The sequence below is a fragment of the Equus quagga genome, chromosome 12 (assembly GCF_021613505.1).
Source record: "Equus quagga isolate Etosha38 chromosome 12, UCLA_HA_Equagga_1.0, whole genome shotgun sequence".
In the NCBI taxonomy this organism is placed as follows: Eukaryota; Metazoa; Chordata; class Mammalia; order Perissodactyla; family Equidae; genus Equus; species Equus quagga.
Genome location: NC_060278.1, coordinates 16,876,139 through 16,886,442, shown reverse-complemented (window position 1 = coordinate 16,886,442; position 10,304 = coordinate 16,876,139).

Genomic DNA, 10,304 nt, shown 5'->3' with positions numbered 1-10,304 from the left:
GATGGAAAATCTGAAGAGAGAAGCTGGAAAGGAATTCCCCTCGAGTTCCCTTATTTTTGTAATTACCATTTCTTTAATTCCATTTTTCATTTCTTTGGAGAAGACTAAGGCATTTTATGTTTTGGCATAAAGTACTTCAGTATTCTAGTTTATTTATCAAAAGTGTGACTAGTATTGTAAATAGCACTGTCGCATTAAATAACAAAAAATAATGGACAAGAAATGTTGTTATTATAAGATACAACATTTCTGCTGAGAAGATAAGCTGTTAGTTCTTAGATAGCAATATACTGGGGCCAGCCCAGTGGCATAGTGGTTAAGTTTGCGTGCTCCGCTTTGGCAGCCCAGGGGTCGCAGGTTTGGATTCTGGGTGTGGAACTAGCACTGTTCGTCAAGCCATACTGTGGCAGCATCCCAGATAAAATAGAGGAAGATTGGCACAGATGTTGGCTCAGGGCCAATCTTCTTCACCAAAAAAAAAAGAAAGGAAAAAAAAGATAGTAATATATTGCAGGAACCACTTGACCTTTTACTCTGATCACCACAAGTCCATTAAATTTCAAAATATGAGCCAGCCACTGAATAAGATGCTACTAAATAATAAACCTATGCCATCCAAATGTAGTTTTTTCTGTCTCAGGGCAAAGAAAAAAGGAAAACAGAAGCATAATGGTAAGGTCACTGAAAACACAGATTTTGAAAGAAGTCATTCTGTATGAGCATGAGTCACCAAAACTACTTCCTTAGTGATAAAAGTTGCCTAAGTAACCTAGATGCCTTATATGCTAAGAAATACATGGGCAGTGTGTTGGGTTTCAAACCCACTAGTCATTTCCTTTCCTTAATTGCTAACTGCTCTTCCTGGCTGCAGTTTGGGGCCTGTGTTTTCTGTAGTAACCCAGCAACTAGTTATTATGCTATATTTTATCAAGGAGAACAAAACAGTTAACTTCACATTTCCATGGATTTGAGAGTAAAAGCCGACGTTATTTCACCAAGGCATTTCGACTTTACTGGGGGCATTATGAAACTAGATCTCAATGTGGCCGCCCAATTTTGCAAGACTTAGAGATAAAATGATTTAACAGAGAAGAGAGAAGTCCTTTAGGTGCCCTCTGAGTGCACGGAAGGTGCTTTATTCATTTTGGGGTCCTGAGCACCCATCAGACAGCCTGGCACACAGTAGGACTGAAAACGCATTGCCCGAAGAAGGTCACTGGTTCTCTTCAGAGTAATCCACTGTATCAAGTAATTGTGCGGCTACTGAGTTAGGATTTCATCAGGCTTTTTAACACTTTCATGCATTCTTTTCTCCTGGATCTACAATGGGACCTTGACACTTTGTTGTTCTTGCTCTTGTACACACGAAGTATTTTAAGGATGCTCTATTTTAAAACGGAGCAGGTGTTGATGACCATTACTTAGAAAACTCTGATATGCAAAAGCAAGGAGATTAGTATTACTAAAGAAAGTTTTTAAACTGGGTAGTAAGCAAATATGTTTTATCAGTAATGTTGCTTTCGTTTGGCTTTGAGAATCCTGGTTGTGGTATAATTCACTGAATCTCCCCTCATTTCACACAACTGCCCCATCATTCTTGGACTGTACAATGTTAGTACCCTAAATGTTAATAAATCTCCCTAAAATTCAAACTAGTAGAGAGTGAGAAGAAGTTGTTCTTACTTATAGGGGGAATGTCTTCCAAAAATGTGGTCAGCTTATTTCTCTTCCACTAGCAAATGTGGTTAAGGATTTTTATTCATTTAATTGTATGCAGGAGTCATAAGCCATAACTATCAAATCATGCTGGTGCGTTGAGTCAGAATTAAGAAATGAAATCTCTACAGAAAACCCCTGGAAATGTCTAGAGACATCTCGGTGATTCATTAAGGGCACCATATTCTCGGAATGAGAGGGGTGCTTTTGCTGCATCAGAACAGGAAAAAAAAAAGCCCAAAGAAAGAGATAGATGGGCACCATGATAAGAATGCCAAAGAAGACTTGGGGATGTCACCAACAGTAATACACAAATACCACAGCCTGTGAGATATAGCAAAGTACAGTGAAGTTGAGAGCATGGGCCTGGAGCCAGAAGTCCTGCATTCAAATCGTAGGTCTGCCACTCCCTGGCTGTATGAGCTTAGTAAATTACTTAACTTCTCTGGGCCTCAGTTTCTTCATATGTCTAACAAGACTATGTGAGGATTAAATAAGTTAACACATGGTAAATAAGTTAACAGTTGGCAAATAGTAGGCACTCAATGTATGCAAGCTATCATTATGATTACCATTAGCATTCCTGTCCCAGCCAGGCTCCAACCCTAGTAATGACATCAACGTTATGCCTGGTTATCATTATCATTGTTTGGAGTTCACTAATCAAGGATTGTGAACACCAGTGCAGAGTCAGCAAAAGAAAAACCCTGATCTAGACATGCAAAAATCTCTGCACTGTTTCTGTTCACACGTGTCTCACACATGTGTAACCCCCTGACGTTCTAGAGATGACAGAGGAATAAATTACAATATTGTATCAGAACAATTTTTCATAATTTATCGTAGGAAGAAAATGTATTTAATCTATATTAAGCTCAAGTTCCAGAATATTTTTTGTAGTCATCCCACACATCCATGTGAGTCACGTTAGGAGGCATACTTCTAGCATGGAGCTAATTAGAAATATAATATTACTCAATATTTTAGAAACGACTGCAGCAGAATTAGGAACAGAGCTTCCAATACTTTCATTCTACCACAGTTAACTCAGAATGGTCTTTTCTTTCCTTATTTCTTGTCATTTTAATGCGTTTTCTTAATCCTTTGCCTTGCATAATTTTACCATTATACCATCTTATATTTCCTTCCAGTTTCCACGTGCCTTCATTTAGGGTTACTTTAATGGATGCATTTATTTTTTTCCTACTACTTTGTCTTTTGATATTCACTTCTAACCTCTACAAATCATACTGATCTTTGTCAGCACACACACAGAGCGAAGTTTGATGGCGTATATTTTAAACTCTGAGTTTATCAAACATATTCAAAAGTAAAATGAATATTCAAGATTCTGAAGAAAATCTTTTCAGTGGCTAAATGAATGTGATATGCCACAGCAAATCATCTCCAAATTTTTGGAAAGATTGGGCAATTTGTTGATGGGTTTTGAGATCAGTGGGATGGAGTTCTTTTATTTTTCCCAAATACACAGGAAGGAGATTACGGCTATTTAGGTCATCAATATTCCCTTTCCAACTTCACAGGTTACCATAAGGGCAAACCAGAAATTATTTTTTTAATTTATTCAGTTTTTTAAAAGAAAACTGTGCTATAAAACACTTATTATTGGGCCGGCCCAGTGGGGCAGCGGGTAAGTTCACACGTTCCGCTTCTCGGTGGCCCAGGGTTCGCCAGTTGGCATCCCAGGTGCAGATATGGCACCACTTGTCAAGCCATGCTGTGGCAGGCGTCCCACATATAAAGTGGAGGAAGATGGGCACAGATGTTAGCTCAGGGCCAGTCTTCCTCAGCAAAAAGAGGAGAATTGGCAGCAGATGTTAGCTCAGGGCTAATTTTCCTCAAAAAAAAAAAAAAACAGTTATTATCATTAGACCCATTACCTGAATATCTCCTGAAAAAAACTTCTACCACTCGGGAACTAGATAACCTCCTCCAAAGAGCAGAGTAAATTCCCAGGAAGCCAAAACACATGGCAACTTGTCTAGTAGCAGCATGCCCTTCATCTCTATCTTAAAAAATGGTAAAAACAACACTATAGGCCACGGGGCAAATAACTGCTTATTTTCTTGTGGTAGCCTCCCTCGGCCAATATCTAAACTGTGACAGCATCATTTAGGTCTCCTTCAAATAAGGTCTGGTTTTTATAACTGGGCTGGTTTTGTTTTGTTTTTTTGGATCAAGTGAACCAAATCTGAGAATTTAGCCTTATGTCTTTGTCTAATATCGACTTGAATTTTTTTTTCACACCAGGTTTTCCCTCCTTATGTTAATTAGCATCTTTTGTCCCTCCTACATACTTACCACCTTCTCTTTCCTTAGTCGTACACCGTGCACTAGACTTTGACGAAATTATAAATTATATATAGTTCTATGGGAAGCTATAATCTGCTTTCTTCCTCCCCAAAAGATTCAAAGAGATTTCTAGGAGTTTGTCTTTAAGCTTCTTTTTCTCTGAACTTTAAAAAAACTGGTTTAGAGGATATCGCAGAAGTCCCTGATTTTATACAAACTGTGGAAACCAGACCAACACATTCAAATCAGATAAGGAACAATATAAGGCAATCAATATCAACTCACGTGAACAGACTAGAAGTGTTAAGAGGTAAAACTGCAGATCCAGCTTCTACCCACCTTCATCATGAGGTTTCACTTTGTATAGAGCAGAGAAGGGAAGATAATTCCAACTAAGGGGATCTGAATGGATAATCTCTCATCTCAGATTAGCTTCCCACCTAAATATTTTTTCTGTCTATAACGCATCCATTCTCTTAGTTACTCTATCTAAAAGCTTAGAGCCCCTGACTTGCTTGTCCTCTAACTGCACAGTTTCTAACAATTACCCCTCTTCATTCTCACTATACCCTCCAAGGTCAAGGTCAGGGTCTTTTTACCCTTCACCTGATCGACTGCAAACAGCCCTCAAATTGGTCTCCCCAGTCCATCCTCCACAACATGCCAGAACAATCCTCCTAAAACACAGTTACAAGCACGTCTTTCTCTTGGTCAAAATCGCAATGAATTCCCACTGCCCACCACATTAATTATATACTCCTCTCCCTGGCATTTAGTCCTCCAACGCATGGTCCCATATTAGCTTTCAATTCTCCTCCCCCACAACCGCTCCATAATCCAGCCACACTGGGAGTCTCGCTATCCCCTACGTGTGTCCAGAACTCTGTCATCTATGTAATTTTTGCTTACACTCTTTCATCAGTTTTGAACATCCTTTCTCTACCATGATAAACTGTAAAAATCATACTCGTTCCTCAAATCCCACCTCTTCTAAATACCATTTCTGATCTCCACCAAACGCATCTGATCATTTCTCCATCTAAACTCTTTAGTATCTTACGCACACCTCCATCAGAGCACTCACGCACCACGTTCTGCCACGTCCTACAGCTCTCTATGTGCTTTCTAACCCTTTTACAAGGGGAGCAGCTGCACAGAGGCAGGAAAAGTTTTTTATTTACCTGAATATACTAAAAAGCTCTGCAGCCAGTGAAGGGAATGAGGACACCTGTGTGCTAAATGGAATAGAAGGAAAGACCTGAGGGTGGGGAAAATGCGGTGTGTTCTTGGAACAGAGAGGAGCTTAGGGCCCCACTGAAATTGGTGTCCGGTGGGCAGCAGTGGAAACTGAGGATGGATGGGCATATGCAGCATGGCTTCAAAGGCCACAGTTGAGCTATGAGGCTCAATCTCTTCTGAGGCAAAATTTCTGCTTCCGTTATCATCTTTATCACAAACTGTAATTATTTTGTTTGTTCCTTTATTTGAGCATTGTCTCTCTGCTCCACACATACATACACGTGGACTCGACTCTGTAGTCCAGGAGTGTATGGATTATACCTGCCTATTCACTTTCCCACTGTCTAGCAGAGTGCCTGGAACACAGTAAAATTCCATAAGTACATTGTCAGCGAGTGAGTCAAAATTGTGGATCATAATACCCTATAAAGATTAAAGGCAGTCATATGTAAAGCAACTGGCACAATGCATAGATGTAGAAAGCACTAGTAAGTATTAGTCTCCTCTTTCTCGTCTTCCTTCCTTTCTTCCCTTCCCTTCTTCCTTCCCTCCTTCCTTCTTCCTTACTTCCCTCGCTCTCTGCCTCTATGAGCTACCCATGCATTAATTCACACATTCAACACACGTCCAGGCTTCTCTGTAGGCACTGGAGACAGGATAGTGAGTAAAAGAGAGAGAAACCCCTGCCTTCGTGGAGGCTACATTCTAATGAGGGAATGAGTGACTTACTTTGGATCCTCAGGGAGTCTTAAGAATGCAGTTATTAAGAAAATGAGGTTTCGGCTCAAAGACAGACACACTGGTGGGAGTAAGGAGAGTCTGGAAGAAGGGAAGCCAATTACCGTATTGCAGGGAGGAGGTGTAAAATGGCTTGGATGTGAGTGAGAGCAACATAACAGAGGAGTGGATACAAGAAGCAATGGAACGGGATATGATCCAGTTAGATCTGGATCTGGGTGAGGGGATCTGAGTGGTCAAGGGTAAGGAAGTGCAAAGATGATGGACATTTCCAGTCTTGTTAATTTGCTATGTTGCCTTGAACAGATAGGGAAGTTTGGATGGGAAGCTGCTGTGGTTAGTGGGTTTTTAGTCCAATTTTGGATATGATGCTTCTGAAGAGAGACAAAGGAATCTAGGTGAAAATGTTTAACTCACAAAGTAAGGATTTACGGTACAGGTGAAAACCAAACTCCCTTCTTCCCTGTTATGAATCACTGTGACATCATTTGAATAACATAAAACATGATAGTCTAATTTATCCACAAACTCCTCTAGGAATCTGCTCCTTCACAACACAATCTGATAATTATTCTCTCTCTTCAGCTCCTGAAACACAGTAGATCCCTAAACAGTATTTGTGAATTGAATTGGTTACTAGCAAGAAAAATGCCATCACCAAGGCAAAGAGAAAAGAGAACTGCATTTGGAGTCAGAAAGGCCTCAATTCAAATACTTGCCCCCTTCCTCCCTGCACCACTAGTTATATGACCACGAGCAGCTTGTTAGCCTGCAGCTTAGATGCCTTGTCTGTAAAATAGATGACCAAATGTATCTTGCGGGATGCCAGGAGAGCATTAAGTTAAATTAAATGCATGCAAAGTGCCTGTCAACAAGTAGGCACAAAGATGGAAGCACTTCTTATATTATTGATCATTATTATCTTTATTACCACGGCTTTTAGATTTTGCTAAGATTTTCACCATCTCACTTTATCCACCTGCTCATTTCTAACATTCCATCCAGGCAATCCAGCTAGAAGCTGTCCTCTCGGCATGGCCTCCTGCCAGACAGCTTCCCTAAACCCTCCACAGGCCACTAAGCTCCTCTCTGCACGGCTGGCTGGTCCGTCAGCTCAAATTGTCCAATTCCACTGACATCACCACAGCTTGCAAATTCCAACATCACTGTGAGGACTTTAGATTTGGTACTGTTTACGCCTGGCCTACAAATGGTATCACTGTGTCCTTAGTTATACACAAATTGCATCACGCCATGTTTGAAGCAGCTTCATAGCATTTAAATATACTCCTGAGATAGGTTTTCACAGCAATCAAAAAATAAATACAAAAACCAATGTCTATGTACTGTTTAGTTCCAAAAGCTAACTAAGAGGATGGGGTGCAAACATAGCAGGGTTAGTTATCATAGTCAAGGATGTTAGTTCAGACACACTGACTTCCGTCATTGATGACTATCACCCATTGATTTCCATCATTGATGACTATCACCCATTGGTTGAGGCACTGTGCTAGGGAGTATATAATTTATCTCAGAATGAAATTATTTCTTTCCTAGTCTCATGCATTCTACATGAATGAATAGGAGTGTTTTTGTAACCTTCACTTCTCTACACTCAACAGTCCACCCCAAGCTATGGCGATTTCTAACAGGAAAGACACACTTGATACTGTGTGTGTGTGTGCGCGCGCGCATGCTATACGGCAAGTGCTATGGCAGACTGTGCCCTGCCCCTCCCCCAACTCCATATGTGGGAGCCCTACTCTCCAATGTCATGAGAAATGGAGGTGGGGCCTTTGGGAGGTGATTAGGTTTAGAGGAGGTCATGAAGGTGGGGCCCCCACGATGGGATTGGTGTTCTTAGAAGAAAAGGAAGAGACCAGAGCCTGAGCTCTCTCTGCCATGTGAGGACTCAGCAAGAAGGTGGGCATCTGCAAACCAGGAAGCAGGACACCTCATCAGACATTGAACTGGCCTGCGCCTTGATCTTGGACTGCCTGCCTCCAGAACGGTGAGAAATAAAACGTTTGTTGCTTAAGCCACCCAGTGTATGGTATTTTGTCAGAGCAGCCTGAGCTAACTCAGACAGCAAGTGAACATCACACAGTCCTAGGAATACAGATTGCGGACAGGCTAGAAAGCAGAAGGGATACCCCTGAGATGATGAGGAGTGCCAGAGTCCCTCCCAGGGGAAGTCACCATAGCCCTGAGGAATCTGCTGTGATCACCAACAAGGCACACTGCCACACCGCACCAGAGCCGTGTCCTCATTTTCCGCAGTGAGTCAGTCAGCAAGCGTCCCCTGACAGCACCACGGCATTGCCCTGGGATCAGCATTTTAGGCAGGAGAAAGGTCCACCCTCTCTTCCCCCATAGAGAGATGGCTTTTTCTCATCCTAAGGGTTCCAGGCAAACTCACAATGGTGACATTTGCTGAGCAGTGGCTTGAATAAAGGGTTCTCAGAGATTAAGACGGTAACTAACATGGAGCACGAGGGAGTCGGCCAGGGTGCCACACCCCTGGAATGCTTCTCGTGAGTGACCCACTGCCTCCCAGGGGCAGAGAATAAAAGGAACCCACAGTAGGTGAGCAGGTCAGCAAAAGTTCCTGCAGCTCAACCTCGGCAGCACCATTTGCCAGAACTAACTGAAATGAGGTAAACAAAATATTGCCTACCAGAGGCTTGTACAAAGAAGCTAGAAGAAACCCTTCATTTGGTTCTAAACTATTTTTCTTAAATGCTAAGTAACCTCCAACACCCTACTTCCAAAAAAAAAAAACCCACCCAAAACCCAGATCTTACTTTTTTCCCCCTATCTTTTCACTATAGAATCAAGAAGCTTTTATTTTTACAAAGGTGAGTTTGGAGTTAATCCTTTCAGTACTCCCTAAGTCTTCTAAATACTCAAAAAAAAAAAAACAAAAAAAAAACCCCTGTGATTCTTAAATTGCTACTTAATCCCAAAAAGACTGGCTTGCCTTGGCTCCCATCATGCCCCTTTGAGGGTAACCACTCTGCTCGGCTTATTACTAAAATTGCAACAAAAACCCTTGAGTTGAGTGATTTACCTAGAAAGGTCTTGGTGGTGGAATCTGAACACTGCCTTGGTGCCTTAGGCCAAACGTTCTCTGCTCTGTAGACGGTTTGACTTCCCTCACTCCAAGACCGACTGCACGAATTCTTCTGAAAAGCAGGCCAAGAGGACCGGTGACATTTTCCAGATAACTCACCAGAATCCTGCAGGGTCCCTCGCTGAACTAAAATGAACACGTAAATCTATTTCCTACAAACACTGTGTCGTTTGAGTTATATAATTGCCTTTCATTAATCAAATTCGGGTTTTAAAGCGACATCTAATTAATTCTATAATTGGCGCAGATTATACCTTTAATGATTCCACTACAGCAGAAAAACCAGTGATCCCTTAGGTTGATTTTGAAACTACGAACGCTGAGTTTCCTCTTTCACCCAGAACTTTCAGATCGTGCTAAAAGTCGGGTGTGGTTTCACTGGGGGAGGGGAGAGGCTGAGAGGAGACCGGAGAGGAGGGTGGAAGGAAATTTTGCAAAAAAAAAAAACCTTCCCCGAGTGCATTCATGATGCCAGAGACCCATGCTGGGCGGCTATCGAGGGTCCGCAGAAGTTTCTTGCTAACGAGAAGTCCGCACACTGGAGTAAAGTCAGACTTTGGCGAGTTCTTAAGAACTTAGGAGGGCTCTAGTCTCCCCCTAGGCAAACCGCACACTAGAAAGCTGCGCCCTCACTCAAAGTTGGGCAAAACTGACAAAAAATAGCGTGCGCGGGGCCCGCGGAGACTGCAGTCAATCTCGTCTAACGGTTTTCCCGATCCGCTAGGATCCCTCAATCTCGACCGACAGCAGGGCGCAGAGACTCAGTGCCTGTGACTCAGCGACCCCACCCCTCTTCCCGGGGCTTTCCTCGGCCGCTGCCTTGCAGCTCGCGCGGTCCAAAGCCGGACCGAGCCCGTTAAGTCCCTGAACGGGAACCCCCAAGAGAAGAGGATGAAGAGAGATGCGGAGCGGGGCGGCCCCCTTTTCCAAGCGGCCGGTGCGCGAGGCTGTCCTGGGCTGTGCGCGCCCCCACCTCGCACTCCAGTCTCAGGCGCTCTTTGTTTCTTTCTCCGCGCCTTCCGATCGGCTGGATCCCTGACTCCCCCCTCTTCCTGCTCCTTCGCCCGCGGGTCTCCCCACCCACCCATTCCCGGCCGACCACAGCCCTGCGGTCTCGCGCCCCTCCCACCCGCGCGCCTCCTCCCATGCCTCTTTGGCGCGCTGC